Below are 17,333 nucleotides of genomic sequence, written 5' to 3'. Positions count from 1 at the left end.
TGGTGTCCATGTTATCCTGTTACCCTTGTGAAAATAAAAAAATTTGGAAAAAATGAGATTTTTTTTATTTTCACGGCTCAACGCTATAAACTTTTGTGAAACACCTTGGGGTTCAATATGTTCACCACATATCTAGGTAAGTTCCCTGAGGGGTTTTGTTTCCAAAATAGGGTCACTTATGGGGGTTTCCACTGTTTAGGCACATAAGGGGCTCACCAGCTCGACATGGCATCCGCTAATTATTCCAGCAAATTTTTCATTCAAAAATTCGAATGCGTTCCTTCCCTTCCGAGCCCTGCCGCACACCCAAATAGTAGTTTTACTCCACATTTTGGGTGTCAGCGTAGTCAGGAGAAATTGCACAACAAATTGGATGTGCAATTTCTCCTTTTTTTTCTTGTGTAATTTAAAAAAATGTGGCTAAAAACATTTTTGGGGGCATAATGTGATGTTCTTTTATTTTCACAGCTCTATGTTATAAACTTCTGTGAAGCACCTGGGGCTTCAAGGTGTTCACTACACATCTGAATAAGTTCCCTAAGGGGTCTAATTTGAAAATGCAGTCACTTCTGGGGAGTTTCCACTGTTTAGGCACATCAGAGGCTCTCCAAACGCGACGTGACTAACGATTCCAGTGAATTTTGCATTCAAAAAGTCAAATGGAGTTCCTTCCGAGCCCTGCTGTGCAACCTAACACTAGTTTTCCCCCACATATGGGGTATCAGCATGCTCTGGAGAAATTGGGTATAAAATACAATTTTTGTGAAAAAAAGTTAAATGTTCATTTTTTATTTCCACATTGCTTCAGTTCCTGTGAAACATCTAAAGGGTTAATAAACTGCTTGAATGTGTTTTTGAGCACCTTGAGGAGCGCAGTTTTTAGAATAGTGTTACTTTTGGGCATTTACTGTCATATTGTGGATTCAAATGTGATATGGTCCCTGAAAAAATTGGTTTTCTAAATGTTGTTGTAACAATGAGAAATCGCTGGTCAACTTTTAACCCTTCTAACTTCCTAAGGAAAGAAAAATTATGATTCAAGAAATGTGCTGATTTAAAGTAGATGTGGTAAATGTTACTTATTAATTTTTTTGTGACATAACTCTCTGATTTAAGGGCAAACAAATTAAAAGTTTGAAAATTGCTACATTTTCTAAATTTTTGCCAAAATTTCCGATTTTTCCACAAATAAACATAAAAGTCATATTGAAGAAATTTTACCACTAACATAAAGTACAATGTGTCATGAAAAAAGTATCTCATAATCAGTGGTATTAAAAATGAACATTTTATTTATGGAAAAGTGAATTTGTCCAATTGCTTTTGAGCCCCTGAAATGAGAAGGCTTTATATAAAAATCGTTGAAATCCCTAAACGTTTCACAGGATACTTTTGTTCAACCCCTTTAACCCCTTCATGACCCAGCCTATTTTGGCCTTAATGACCTTGCCGTTTTTTGCAATTCTGACCAGTGTCCCTTTATGAGGTAATAACTCGGGAACGCTTCAACGGATCCTAGCGATTCTGAGATTGTTTTTTCGTGACATATTGGGCTTCATGTTAGTGGTAAATTTAGGTCGATAATTTCTGCGTTTATTTGTGAAAAAAATGGAAATCTGGCGAAAATTTTGAAAATTTTGCAATTTTCACATTTTGAATTTTTATTCTGTTAAACCAGAGAGTTATGTGACACAAAATAGTTAATAAATAACATTTACCACATGTTTACTTTACATCAGCACAATTTTGGAAACAACATTTTTTTTTGCTAGGAAGTTATAAGGGTTAAAATTTGACCAGTGATTTCTCATTTTTACAACAAAATTTACAAAACCATTTTTTTTAGGGACCACCTCACATTTGAAGTCAATTTGAGGGTTCTATATGGCTGAAAATACCCAAAAGTGACACCATTCTAAAAACTGCACCCCTCAAGGTGCTCAAAACCACATTCAAGAAGTTTATTAACCCTTCAGGTGTTTCACAGCAGCAGAAGCAACATGGAAGGAAAAAATGAACATTTAACTTTTTAGTCACAAAAATGATCTTTTAGCAACAATTTTTTTATTTTCCCAAGGGTAAAAGGAGAAACTGGACCACGAACGTTGTTGTCCAATTTGTCCTGAGTACGCTGATACCTCATATGTGGGGGTAAACCACTGTTTGGGCGCACGGCAGAACTCGGAAGGGAAGGAGCGCCATTTGACTTTTTGAATGAAAAATTGGCTCCAATCTTTAGCGGACACCATGTCGCGTTTGGAGAGCCCCCGTGTGCCTAAACATTGGAGCTCCACCACAAGTGACCCCATTTTGGAAACTAGACCCCCCAAGGAACTTATCTAGATGCATAGTGAGCACTTTAAACCCCCAGGTGCTTCACAAATTGATCCGTAAAAATGAAAAAGTACTTTTTTTTCACAAAAAAAATATTTTAGCCTCAATTTTTTAATTTTCACATGGGCAACAGGATAAAATGGATCCTAAAATTTGTTGGTCAATTTCTCCTGAGTACACTGATACCTCACATGTGGGGGTAAACCACTGTTTGGGCACATGGTAAGTCTCGGAAGGGAAGGAGCGCCATTTGACTTTTTGAATGAAAAATTATCTCCATCGTTAGCGGACACCATGTCGCGTTTGGAGAGCCCCTGTGTGACTAAACATTGGAGCTTCCCCACAAGTGACCCCATTTTGGAAAGGAGACCCCCCAAGGAACTTATCTAGATGCATAGTGAGCACTTTAAACCCTCAGGTGCTTCACAAATTGATCCGTAAAAATGAAAAAGTACTTTTTTTTCACAAAAAAATTCTTTTAGCCTCAATTTTTTAATTTTCACATGGGCAACAGGATAAAATGGATCCTAAAATTTGTTGGGCAATTTCTCCTGAGTACACCGATACCTCATATGTGGGGGTAAACCACTGTTTGGGCGCATGGCAAGGCTCGGAAGGGAAGGCGCGCCATTTGACTTTTTGAATGGAAAAGTAGCTCCAATCGTTAGCGGACACCATGTCGCGTTTGGAGAGCCCCTGTGTGCCTAAACATTGGAGCTCCCCCACAAGTGACCCCATTTTGGAAACTAGACCCCCCAAGGAACTTATCTAGATGCATAGTGAGCACTTTAAACCAACAAGTGCTTCACAGAAGTTTATAACGCAGAGCCGTGAAAATAAAAAATAATTTTTCTTTCCTCAAAAATGATTTTTAGCCCAGAATTTTTTATTTTCCCAAGGGTAACAGGAGAAATTGGACCCCAAATGTTGTTGTCCAGTTTGTCCTGAGTACGATGATACCCCATATGTGGGGGTAAACCACTGTTTGGGTGCATGGCAGGGCTTGGAAGGGAAGGCACGCCATTTGGCTTTTTGAATGGAAAATTAGCTCCAATCATTAGCGGACACCATGTCGCGTTTGGAGAGCCCCTGTGTGCCTAAACATTGGAGCTTCCCCATAAGTGACCCCATTTTGGAAACTAGACCTCCCAAGGAACTAATATAGATGTGTGGTGAGCACTTTGAACCCCCAAGTGCTTCACAGAAGTTTATAACGCAGAGCCATGAAAATAAAAAATATTTTTTCTTTTCTCAAAAATTTTTTTTTAGCCCTGAATTTTTTATTTTCCCAAGGGTAACAGGGGAAATTTGACCCCAATAGTTGTTGTCCAGTTTCTCCTGAGTACGCTGATACCCCATATGTGGGGGTAAACCACTGCTTGGGCACAAGTCGGGGTTCGGAAGGGAAGTAGTGACGTTTTGAAATGCAGACTTTGATGGAATGCTCTGCGGGCGTCACGTTGCGTTTGCAGAGCCCCTGATGTGCCTAAACAGTAGAAACCCCCCACAAGTGACCCCATTTTGGAAACTAGACCCCCAAATGAACTTATCTAGATGTGTGGTGAGCACTTTGAACCCCTAAGTGCTTCACAGAAGTTTATAACGCAGAGCCGTGAAAATAATAAATACGTTTTCTTTCCTCCCAAAAAAATTTTTTAGCCCTGATTTTTTTATTTTCCCAAGGGTAACAGGAGAAATTTGACACCAAGATTTGTTGTCCAGTTTCTCCTGAGTATGCTGATACCCCATATGTGGGGGTAAACCACTGTTTGGGCACATGCCGGGACTTGGAAGTGAAGTAGTGATGTTTTGAAATGCAGACTTTGATGGAATGCTCTGCGGGCATCACGTTGCTTTTGCAGAGCCCCTGATGTGCCTAAACAGTAGAAACCCCCCACAAGTGACCCCATTTTGGAAACTAAACCCCCAAGGGAACTTATCTAGATGTGTGGTGAGCACTTTGAACCTCTAAGTGCTTCACAGAAGTTTATAACACAGAGCCGTGAAAATAATAAATACGTTTTCTTTCCTCAAAAAAAATATTTTAGCCCTGATTTTTTTATTTTCCCAAGGGTAACAGGAGAAATTTGACCCCAAGAGTTGTTGTCCAGTTTCTCCTGAGTACGGTGATACCCCATATGTGGGGGTAAACCACTGTTTGGGCACTTGCCGGAGCTCGGAAGTGAAGTAGTGACGTTTTGAAATGCAGACTTTGATGGAATGCTCTGCGGGCATCACGTTGCGTTTGCAGAGCCCCTGATGTGCCTAAACAGTAGAAACTCCCCACAAGTGACCCCATTTTGGAAACTAAACCCCCAAGGGAACTTATCTAGATGTGTGGTGAGCACTTTGAACCCCCAAGTGCTTCACAGAAGTTTATAACGCAGAGCCGTGAAAATAAAAAATCATTTTTCTTTCCTCAAAAATAATTTTTTAGCCCGCAATTTTTTATTTTCCCAAGGGTTACAGGAGAAATTGGACCCCAAAAGTTGTTGATCAGTTTCTCCTGAGTACGCTGGTACCCCATATGTGGGGGTAAAGCACTGTTTGGGCACACGTCGGGGCTCGGAAGGGAGAGAGCACCATTTTACTTTTTCAACGCAAGATTGGCTGGAATCAATGGTGACGCCGTGTCGCGTTTGGAGACCCCCTGATGTGCCTAAAAAGTGGAAACCCCTCAATTCTAACTCCAACACTAACCCCAACACACCCCTAACTCTAATCCCAACCCTAACCACAACCCTAACCCCAACACACCCCTAACCCTAGTCTTACCCCTAATTCCAACCCTAAGGTATGTGCTCACGTTGCGGATTTGTGTGGATTTTTCCGCAGTTTTTGAAAAATCTGCAGGTAAAACGCACTGCGCTTTACCTGCGGATTTACCGCGGATTTCCAGTGTTTTTTGTGTGGATTTCACTTGCGGATTCCTATTATGGAGCAGGTGTAAAACGCTGCGGAATTGCACAAAGAATTGACATGCTGCGGAAAAAACAATGCAGCGTTTCCGCGCTGTATTTTCTGCACCATGGGCACAGCGGATTTGGTTTTCCATAGGTTTACGTGGTACTGTAAACGTGATGGAAAACTGATACGAATCCGCAGCGACCAATCCGCTGCGGATCCGCAGCCAAATCCGCACCGTGTGCACATAGCCTAATTCTAACCCTAATTCTAACCCTAATTCTAGCCCTAAGTGCAACCCTAGCCCTAAGTGCAACCCTAAGTGCAACCCTAAGTGCAACCCTAGCCCTAAGTGCAACCCTAAGTGCAACCCTAAGTGCAACCCTAGCCCTAAGTGCAACCCTAAGTGCAACCCTAGCCCTAAGTGCAACCCTAAGTGCAACCCTAAGTGCAACCCTAAGTGTAACCCTAAGTGCAACCCTAGCCCTAAGTGCAACCCTAAGTGCAACCCTAAGTGCAACCCTAAGTGCAACCCTAGCCCTAAGTGCAACCCTAAGTGCAACCCTAGCCCTAAGTGCAACCCTAAGTGCAACCCTAGCCCTAAGTGCAACCCTAAGTGCAACCCTAAGTGCAACCCTAGCCCTAAGTGCAACCCTAAGTGCAACCCTAAGTGCAACCCTAGCCCTAAGTGCAACCCTAAGTGCAACCCTAAGTGCAACCCTAAGTGCAACCCTACCCCTAACCCTACCCCTAACCCTACCCCTAACCCTAAGCCTAATGGAAAAACAAAAATAATTATATTTTCTGTATTTTATTATTATCCCTACCTATGGGGGTGATAAAGGGGGTGATTTATTCACTATTTTTTTTATTTTGATCGCTGTGATAGAACTTATCACAGCGACCAAAATGTGCAGGAACGAATCTGCCGGCTTGCAGATTCGGCGGGCGTACTGCGCATGCGCCCGCCATTTTCCAAGATGGCGGCGCCCATGAAGCAGACGGCCGGACACCGGGAGGGACATCGGAGCTAGGTAAGTATGGGGGGGTGGGACCGGAACACGGGGGGGGGGGATCGGAGGACCTGGGGAGCGGACAGGAGGACCGGGGGAGCCGACAGGAGGGAGGAGGGGAGCGGAACGGAGATCGGGGCAAAAAGGACGACTGGGGGGGCGATCGGTGGGCTGGGGTGGGGGCAGATCGGGGTCTCCAGCCATGGCAGATGCTATTGCAGCATCGGCCATGGCTGGATTGTAATATTTCACCATTTTCATAGGTGAAATATTACAAATCGCTCTGATTGGCAGTTTCACTTTCAACAGCCAATCAGAGCGATCGTAGCCACGGGGGGGTGAAGCCACCCCCCCTGGGCTGAAGTACCACTCCCCCTCTCCCTGCAGATCGGGTAAAATAGGAGTTAACCCCTTCACCCGATCTGCAGGGACGCGATCATTCTGTGACACAGCATATGCGTCACAGGTCGGGAAGGCACCGACTTTCATGACGCATACGCTGTGTCACAGGTCGGGAAGGGGTTAACTGAGCCTGAAAGTTTACATTTCAATTGCATCTAAGTTGTTTCATTTTGAATCAAGATTAGTGACATGCAGATACCAAATCACGGCGATTCAATCACTGTCCAAATATTTCTTGACTTAACTGTATGATGACGAGAACACTGATATTCTATACGCACAGAACGATCTTTTTACCGACTGCTCTATTTACAAGAAAGTACAGGGTATTAATGGACTGCCAATCTGCTTACCTACAGTATAGTTGAATAGTGGTCAGTTAATGGCCAAGGTAAATACACCTTACACCTGTGCCTAATCATATTGATCTTTGCCGTTTCCTTTTGCCGGTTGTCATCTTCGATCAGGCCAGCTGATTTCTCATCACGTGTCAGTGTTGCTGATATCTAAACTTATACTACTACACATATTTCTTCTCATCCATTTTTCTCTGCTATGTTAGTTAATTAGAATAGCTACACCCAACATGGAGGTTGAACACTTCCGTAATAAAATACTATCTAGAAGCCTTATGTCTATTGTTTTATTTACGGTGTTAAAAGATATTTTCCCAATTCAGACAATTAAGATGATTCATCTAAGGGGCATGCAATTTTTACTTTCCTATTCTAATACATATTCCAGAAATGACTGAAATAAATCTTTATAAGCAATACCTATTTATTATTATAGCAGCTCAGAACATGATGAAAATCTCGGTAATTTAATAGAATGTTTTTCTGTTTTAGCAAATCATTAGCATTGCTATGGTATTTACTATTTACTCCAAAAGAATAAGTGATTTTGGACCCTACTCAACTAATGAGACAGTCGAGTCTATTTCTATCCGGAGTGCAGTGAATATTGGTCATGCCTCATGAAAATTGGGCTATGATGAGCATCAGTGATGTCCTTGGCTTGTAGTAAACTCATAGGCCGCGTTTTTGTGATTACTGGCCGCAACATTAAAAAGCAACTTATAGTTTAATAAGTGAACAGCTGCTTTTTAAAGGAGCCACTAAACCTCAGGTCAGCAGATTATAGAAGTAAAACTTGTAAAAAGAGCTGCTACTATTATCCACAAAATAGGTGTGTAAATGTTTCTAAAGATTCTTCGACCTAGATACATGAAGACAAAATATTTCAGAATGGGTAGATTTGAGATTTAATGTCCCTTTAGCATAAGTGGTTAGCAATAACATTACACTTCATGGGTTAATATGTTCATGCATTTTTCTGAATATTTCCTTACTGTATAATGAAATAATTGGCAATTTATAAGCATCTTGACTCTGAATAAGTAACTGTCTGTGACTACCCATGAGTTATATTCCTCACTTAGAATTGTATTTCTAGGACTTTTGCTGCTATGATTTAGTGTTTGCAGTGTTTTCCCACAAATAAGAATGGAAGTTAGTGCAATGAATCATACAACCCAAGACTGCAAAATCATCTGACACCAGAGACACAGAAAAAAAATGAAAATTTCCTAGTCCAGTGATGAGAAAAAAATAGGCAACTTCTCTAAAGTGCTCACAATGTCAGTTTTGTGTATTTTGTAACATCCTAAAAGAAAAAAATACCCATTCGTAGATTAAAGTGAAGAACGTTCTATACAAGTACTCAATTTCCAACATCATCAATAAAAAGTTTCCAACAAAATGTCTAACTTATTTTGCAACAGTAAAAAATGCAATAAAACTGCTCTCAGATGTGTTGTATACCAGCAGCCAGCTGATCTCAGGAGTCATGCTTTATGTGCTTCCTGCTTCTAAAGATGGAAGACTTCATAGGATGCGACCCAACTATGGAGACTATTAATGTGGATAATGATCATCCATAAAGAACCAAAGTACTATACTGAATTTACGGTGTGTCATATAAATGCATCTTATCAATACTGAAACCTTTGCTTTGAAAAAAAATCATTTTTAAAGGGAATCTGTTAGGTGATATTTTTAGTAGGATAATAATAATATCCTGAAATAGGGCTTGGGCAGCACTTTCAGAATTGGTAACATTTATTGCTGTAGGTTTTCTAGCTGTAAATATGGGAGAATTCACAGCCGTGCACTGGCTAGTCAAGCATATGTAAATCCAAAATGAATATGCGCTGCTCCCCACACCCATAATCCCTCTTACCCCTCTGTGCTGCCATCGGTGATGGTAAATGACAGAATAGCTATACCCTGCATGCACAGACCTAGGAGAGCATCGTGCATGCGCAAGATTTTAACTATCACTGACCCTAATCCCGCCCACCACTCTGCGCTGATCAGAGTGATAGTTAAGGACAGTATAGGAATAACCAGCATATGCAGACCTAGGGAGGCATCGCGCATGCGCAAGATTGTTACTATCACTGATCATAATCTCGCCCACCACTCTGCGCTGATGAGAGTGATAGTTAATGACAGTATAGGAATACTCAGCATGCGAAGACATCGCGAATGTGCAAGATTTTAATTATCACTTACCATAATCCCACCCACCAATCTGAGCTGATATCAGGGATAGTAAAAATCTTGCGCATGCGCGATGCCTCCCTAGGTCTGCAAATGCAGGGTATTCCTATTCTGTCATTAACTATTACTCTCTTCAGCGCAGAGTGGTGGCTGGGATTATAGTTAGTGATAATTAAAATCTTGCGCATGCGCGATGCCTCCCTTGGCCTGCGAATGCTGGATGTTCTTATACTGTCATTAACTATCACTCTCATCAGTGCAGAGTGGTGGTCAGGTACCCAAATGTATAGGCAGCGGACAGTTTGGGAGGATAATGATGATGATGAGGAGATGGGGAGGAGGCACCAGCATCTTGAAAGGCAGGGTTAGCATGGCCAAAATGTGTAAAAACTTTATAAGCACAACATCCGGCACCACCATCTTATATGGTCCGTATTAGCAGGAGGCAGCAAAACAAAAACATGATAGAAGACTACCTGTCTACATGGAAGGCTCTGCCCCATATAACTTCTGCGTCAAATTGAACACATTGCCTGATCTTGCCCTTTATGCTTTGGAGGTGCTGGCCTGCCCGGCAGCAAGTGTACAATGTGGAGCTTAGTGTTTGCCGCATGGCTTTTTTTTTTGCCTTCCTCTGGATCAACATGTTAGAGTATGGGTTGAACTAGATGGACTTAAAGTCTTCCTTCAACATTAAATACTATGTTGCTATGTTCCAATTTTACTGTCAGAACTTGCGTTTAGCACGGCAGGGGGGATCATCATAGACAGTCCTATTTGCCTGTCCACATCCAATGTGGGTAACCTAATATTCCTTAAAATGTGCCCAGCATGGACCCCAGGCAACTTGTCCATACCTTTTGATGACTAGACAACTAAAACACTCTCTACGTGTTCTCTGCACCCGTCTCTGTTATAGTACTGTGCATACCCAAATCTTTTTAGAATCTTCAACTGAGTCCGTGAGAGTGATGTGTGCATTCTTGAACCCATATCTGTGAGAGCAGTTTGCCAAAAGCCGCTGTGTGTACTCTGCAACCCTGCCTGTGGGGGTACTGTGGGCCATTATCTGGGTATGAAATTTGTTATCAACTTCTGTGGGGGAAATTTGGAGACATGCTCTGTGGGTGCAATTTTTAACTGTACTGCCAGTGGCAAGCCTCGCTGCATACCGTCAGATTGATCCAAGATCATGCTACAAGCTTTTTAGATCCTGCCGACTATGCCAAGTGTAGAAAGGGGGAGCCAGGACAATAGTCATGGCCGATAGCAATCCCTTTATCACTCTCTGGCCTTCCCCCTCCATACAAACATGTGTGCCTCTCTGAGTACCTCGGTGCTGTTCCTCTGCGCCATCAGGGTCTTCCTGGCACAGGACAGTTACCTCTGCAGGCGTTTCCAAGAATAAAGAGGCACAGTCCGGTTTTGCTTCAACTTCAACATGTTTACTCAGCAACTTGCCATCCAGGGCACACACTGGTACAGCGTCAGACACTGGTATCTCTGACCCTTGCCTGTCGCTAAGCCTGTGTTCGGGACGGTCCATACTATACAGTCCCTCAGTGTCCTCAATGTCCAGTATTTCTGCCTTCCATGGGGGCAATCCCTGCATTTTGCCCCGGTCCAGAGAATAGCAGCCCACGCAAAAACCTGCCACATCTTGGTGCACTTTCTCCCACTTTGCTCAGCATTCTTCTATTCAGCAGCTGTAGTCCCACTTATACTGCACTGCTGATCCTGCACTCTCTGCTCTTTGTTCTGGCCCCCTGGATATTACTGCTGGGCCCACTCTTCTTAGAAGAACAATGTGGGGTGCAAAGTGCCCTGGGCTAGCTAGCCCTCTGTGAGCTGTACAGGCACCCTGGCCCCAACTAATTAAAACAGAAAGCTCTTACTAACTTATTCCCACTGTGCCCCTCCTAATCTGACTATTCCCTATGCTATAGCTAATATCTATGATGCCCCCATCTAGTGGCCAACTTGGGGTACTACTCCCCTAACACTATACGGACCTGGGGCACTTACTTTCCCTAAGCAACATTATGCAATTTAAGGGAACAACAGCATGACAATGTAATACACATTTAGACTCTTAAAGGTAGTACACCTAAGGTGTAACAATACCTGTATGCAACCTTGGTAATACACATTAAATGTGTAGCAGTACTATACATAAATTAACAGTGATAATACATTAAATAATGTAGCAGTATCACATGACAAGTGGACAGTGGGTTAAGGGGGAGGGGAACCAGGCATCAAACTATCACATCCCCTACACATACACCACAGGTTGAATGAATCTAATTGCTACATTCATGGGGTAACTACTACAAATCTTTCATGATATAGCCACACTATGAACTTTTCGCATATGGTGAAGGCAATTTGCCATCTCTCACTCTCACTAGTATGCCATTTATATTTTGTTCTATTTAGCAACCTTATTTTTTTTTATTCTGCGCTATAGCCATCATTTTCCTACTAGGAGCTTTTAAAATTATAGTTATTGGCAGCAATTTAATCAGGTTGCTTCTTTCAAGCAGATGTCTTTGGTGAATGGCAAAACCAATAGCAACCAGATGATGTAGCAGTCTCGCGAGACTGCTACATCATCACAGGTCATTGTATTGCAAGGCATCCCTGGGAACGGGAGCAGCCGGGAGCATCGCGAGCATCTGGAAGGCTGTGGGGGACGCCGGAAGGTAAGAATATCATGATTTTTTAATTTTTTTAAATTATTTTTAACATGGGTTGTGTATGCGCTTTCACAGTGAAAAATCGCAACGAAGACACATACCCAACGTGTGCTCATAGCCTTAAATTCTGGCAACAACTGCTTCAATGGATCCGCCATAAAAACGGATCCAGTGCATCAGTTTTTTACAATCTGCACAGGATCCGTCTTTTCAACATTTTGATGGATTGTGACTGATTGTAAAAAACAGAAGAGTGAAAGAGGCCTTAGGTGTCTCGTTAACACCGCTGCACAAGGGGAATCTCGAGCCATGTCCTCTGCGGTCTCCCATTTTTCCCCAGCCACACAGGAGCCTTCATAGCTGAGACGTCAGTCCCAGCATCTTGCTAAATCGGATACTGTGCGTCTGGTTACTGAGCCCGCTCCAGGTCTAGCTAATGTAACCAGCATTAATCAGCGGCGAGCAGACGCTCCAGGGACTAAGTCCTGCTTTTCATCTACTGAGCATGCCTGTGGGACGACCTCTCATTGGAGGTCAGAGGTCACATGCTCAGGTCCTGTAGCGGCTCTGATTGGACCACCAGGAAGGTCCAGGAAGGCTGCAACTATAAAATGTTCACATGGCCGCTCAGCCATGTACTAGTATAAACCTGACAATATATGTGTGTGCTGTGAGATTGACTGGTGAATAGTGTTGAGCATTCCGATACTGCAAGTATCGGGTATCGGCCGATACTTGCGGGTATCGGAATTCCGATACCGAGATCCGATACTTTTGTGATATCGGGAATCGGTATCGGATCCATATTACTGTGTAAAATAAAGAATTTAAATAAAAAATATTGCTATACTCACCTCTCCGACGCAGCCTGCACCTCACCGAGGGAACCGGCAGCCTTCTTTGCTTAAAATGCGCGCGTTTACTGCCTTCCGTGACGTCACGGCTTCTGATTGGTCGCGTGCCGCCCATGTGACGGCGACACGACCAATCACAACAAGCCGTGACGTAATTTCAGGTCCTGAATGCCTAATTCTAGGCATTCAGGATTTGAAAATTACGTCACGGCTTGTGATTGGTCGCGTGCCGCCCATGTGACCGCGACGCGACCAATCACAACAAGCCGTGACGTAATTTCAGGTCCTGAATGCCTAATTCTAGGCATTCAGGATTTGAAAATTACGTCACGGCTTGTGATTGGTCGCGTGCCGCCCATGTGACGGCGACGCGACCAATCACAAGCCGTGACGTAATTTTCAAATCCTGAATGCCTAGAATTAGGCATTCAGGACCTGAAAATTACGTCACGGCTTGTTGTGATTGGTCGCGTCGCGGTCACATGGGCGGCACGCGACCAATCACAAGCCATGACGTAATTTTCAAATCCTGAATGCCTACAATTAGGCATTCAGGACCTGAAAATTACGTCACGGCTTGTTGTGATTGGTCGCGTCGCGGTCACATGGGCGGCACGCGACCAATCACAAGCCGTGACGTAATTTTCAAATCCTGAATGCCTACAATTAGGCATTCAGGACCTGAAATTACGTCACGGCTTGTTGTGATTGGTCGCGTCGCCGTCACATGGGCGGCACGCGACCAATCAGAAGCCGTGATGGCACGGAAGGCAGTAAACGCGCGCATTTTAAGCAAAGAAGGCTGCCGGTTCCCTCGGTAAGGTGCAGGCTGCGTCGGAGAGGTGAGTATAGCAATATTTTTTATTTTAATTCTTTATTTTACACAGTAATATGGATCCCAGGGCCTGAAGGAGAGTTTCCTCTCCTTCAGACCCTGGGAACCATCAGGGATACCGTCCGATACTTGAGTCCCATTGACTTGTATTGGTATCGGGTATCGGTATCGGATTAGATCCGATACTTTGCCGGTATCGGCCGATACTTTCCGATACCGATACTTTCAAGTATCGGACGGTATCGCTCAACACTACTGGTGAATATCCTAAATGATCCCCTTCCCTCTGTTGTTGTTTGGGTATTAGGGTGAGTGGAGCAAACAAGTCAGCGCCTAATAGTGGCTTCACAGCTGCGTTCACACTTCTGTCAAAGTAGGGTGGGAATTGCCGCTTGGACTCAGCATCTGCTCAGGGTGTCCTCAGGTGCGGGCTTAAAAGCCACCGAGGGTGAGAGCGAGTCCAACCACCAGCGTTGTGGGGGTGAATTATAGGGATCCCAGTAGCATCCACCTGCTGCACCCTGTGACTGCTAACAGAGCACAGCGTTTCGCTTCTAATCACACCATTTGACGTTTAACCCTCGTGTGTTTAGTGTTCATCCGCCATCTTTTTCTGCCATTACTTAGCAGCAGGTTCCATCTCTGCATGGTGGACCCCGGGCTGCGAACGCACCTTATTGTTATCTTTATATTTATTTGGTGCATTCAGCCAGCCCTAACATTATACTAGCGCCAGGGTCTGGTTAGTAATGATGGACGAACAGCGACTGCAGCTGTACATCCAGCAGCTGGAGGGCAGGCGGTTCTTGAGCGCACAACCTCAGCTGTGGATGTTACCGCAGTAGGTGTTAAAGCTGCTAGCATGGCTGCAGCTATTTTGTCTACTGCCACCCCTGTTCCGACCTTATCCCACCTCCCATTGCCAGATAAGTTTACTGGTGACAGTAAGCTGTGTAGGGCATTCATGAGCCAGTGTGCAATGCACCTTGAGCTCCTGGCTGCACGTTTTCCCACAGAGCGGGCAAAGATGTGATTCATAATATCCCTCCTGTCGGACAGGGCGTTGAAGTGGGCTACGCCGCTGTGGAAGTGCGACGATCATGTGGTGCAGAGTGCTCCGTAGTTCCTAAGCACTCTAAAACAGGTCTTTTTGGGACCTCAAGTCACCCATGATGCAGCGCTCCAACTGCTGGTATTGACACAGGGCTCGTCCTTGATCAGCCATTTTGCCATCCACTTACGGACTTTAGCATCTGATCTGGAGTGGCCGGATAAAGTCCACATCCCTGTATTTTCAAGGGGGCTAGCTGACCATGTGAAGTATGCTTTGACCACTAGGGAGATTCCCACCACACTGGAGGAGCTAATAGCAGTGTCAACTCGCATCGACCTTCCTTTTAATGAGAGAAGGTTGGAGCGAGCCCAGTGTAGGCAGAGGTTTCGGCTGGCTCCCACCTTCGCCAAACCTCTGGAATCTCTGGTCCAGGCATCTGAGCCACATGAGGCCTTAGAGGTGTCACGAATGGGATCTAAGGCCCGGACTGCTCATGCACTCAAGGTCTGTCATGTCTGCCGGCAGTCAGGACATCTTGCCTCCAGATGTCCTCAGCGGTCAGGAAAACATCCTTACCATTTGCCCATCCACTTATGCAGTAGAGCTTTGTGTGGATTTCGGGGCGGAGGGCAACTTTATGTCTTCTGCCTTCGCCCAACTGCATGCAATTCCTCTGGTGATGCTCGCAAATCCAGTGACAGTATGGGTGGTAAATGGGTCGACACTGCCCTCACAGATAACTCATCAGACCATCCTATCTGCTCCATCCATATCTCCATCTCATCAGGAGATCATCTCCCTCCTAGTCATTCCCGAGGGAATTGATGAGATTCTCTTAGGGATACCATGGTTACGCTACCACTCTCCTCATATACAGTGGTCCTCAGGGAGAATTCTGGGATGGAGTAAATCTTGTGAGGGTAGATGTCAGAGGGAGTGTGTTCAGGTTGCTACTACAGAGGTACCCGCAGATCTCTCCTCTCTCCCCAAACACTATTGGTCCTATGTGTATGTGTTCTCCAAGAAGGCTGCAGAGACCCTTCCGCCTCACCGCCCCTATGTCTACCCTATTGACCTCTTTCCTGGTGCTGAGCCTCCCCGGGGTCTGGTCTATCCACTATCTCTCCCAGAGATGGAGGTAATAACTCAATACATCCAGGAGAATCTGGCAAGAGGATTCATAAGGAAGTCAGTGTCACCTGCAGGAGCGGGGTTTTTCTTCGTTCAGAAAAAGAACGGAGAACTACATCCATGCATAGATTACAGGGGTCTTATTGCCATCACCCTTAAGAACAAGTACCCTCTGCCCCTGATATCTGAGTTGTTTGATAGGTTGCAGGAGTGAGGGTTTTTACTAAACTTGATCTGTGAGGTTCTTACAACCTGATTTGCATCCATGAGGGAAACGAATGGAAAATGTAATTTAACACCAGGGACGGCCATTACGAGTACCTGGTTATACCCTTCGGGCTCTGTAATGCCCCAGCCATTTTCCAGGACTTTGTAAATGACATCTTCCAGGATATGTTCTCCACCTCGGTTGTAGTCTACCTGGATGATATTCTCACCTACTCTCCAGATATAGACTCCCACCGGAGAGATGTTTGCAAAGTCTTCGACCTCCTACGGGCAAACTGCCTCTATGCCAAGTTGAAGAAGTGTGTGTTTGAGCAGGAGGCTTTGCCTTTCCTGTGCTATATTATCTCTGCTCAGGGATTAACTATAGATTCTGCCAAGCTACAGGCTGTGATGGACTGGCAGGAACCCCATTCTCTTAAAGCGGTGCAGCTCTTTATGGGGTTCATTAACTATTATTGCCAGCTCATTCCACATTTCTTAACTTTGGTAGCTCCCTTGGTAGCCCTCACCAAAAAGGGAGCAACTCCCAAATTGTGGTTGGAGGAGGTCTCCAAGGCCTTCTTCTCTATTACGTCTCATTTTGCTTGTGCTCCCATCCTACATCGCCCTGATGTAGAAAAAACATTTTATAATGGAGGTGGATACCGCATCCGTCAGTGCTGGAGCAGTCCTCTTCCAAAAGGATGCTCAAGGTTGGAAGCATCCTTGCTTCTTTTTCTCCAAGACCTTCACACCGGTGAAGAGGAATTATTCCATCTGGGACCGGGAGTTGCTAGCTATGAAGTTGGCCTTCTTGGAGTAGAGACATCTCCTGGAAGAGGCTCGTTTTCCCTTCCAAGTGTATACCGACCACAAAAATTTGGTTTATTTACTGACTGCATAGTGACTAAACTCTTGCCAGGCTAGATAGTCCTTGTTCTTCTCCCGCTTCCACTTCATTATCTTTCTGGGGAGAAGAACATCTGTGTCGATGCTGTCTCCAGCTCCAGAGTGTCATCAGTAGAGGAGGAGGAGGAGCCTCGGCTAATTGTCCCCTCAGAGAGCCTGAGAGCTGTGGCCCTAGTCTCCCTAGAGTCTGTGCCTCTGGGCAAGACTTTTGTACCACCTAATTTGTGACTGGAGGTTCTCTCATGGGCTCACTCATCCAGGGTGGGTGGACATTTTGGGACCAAGAGGACATCTGAGCTCCTGGCGAGGACGTATTGGTGGCCACATATGGCCCGTGATGTTGGAGACTATATTCAGGAATGTGTCTCCTGCACCAATAACTGGTCTCCCCAGGAATGGCCTGCTGGGCTACTTTTACCCCTATATG

This window comes from Ranitomeya variabilis, chromosome 1, assembly GCF_051348905.1.
Source record: "Ranitomeya variabilis isolate aRanVar5 chromosome 1, aRanVar5.hap1, whole genome shotgun sequence".
Classification (NCBI taxonomy): Eukaryota; Metazoa; Chordata; class Amphibia; order Anura; family Dendrobatidae; genus Ranitomeya; species Ranitomeya variabilis.
Note: the sequence above shows the minus strand (reverse complement) of the source record.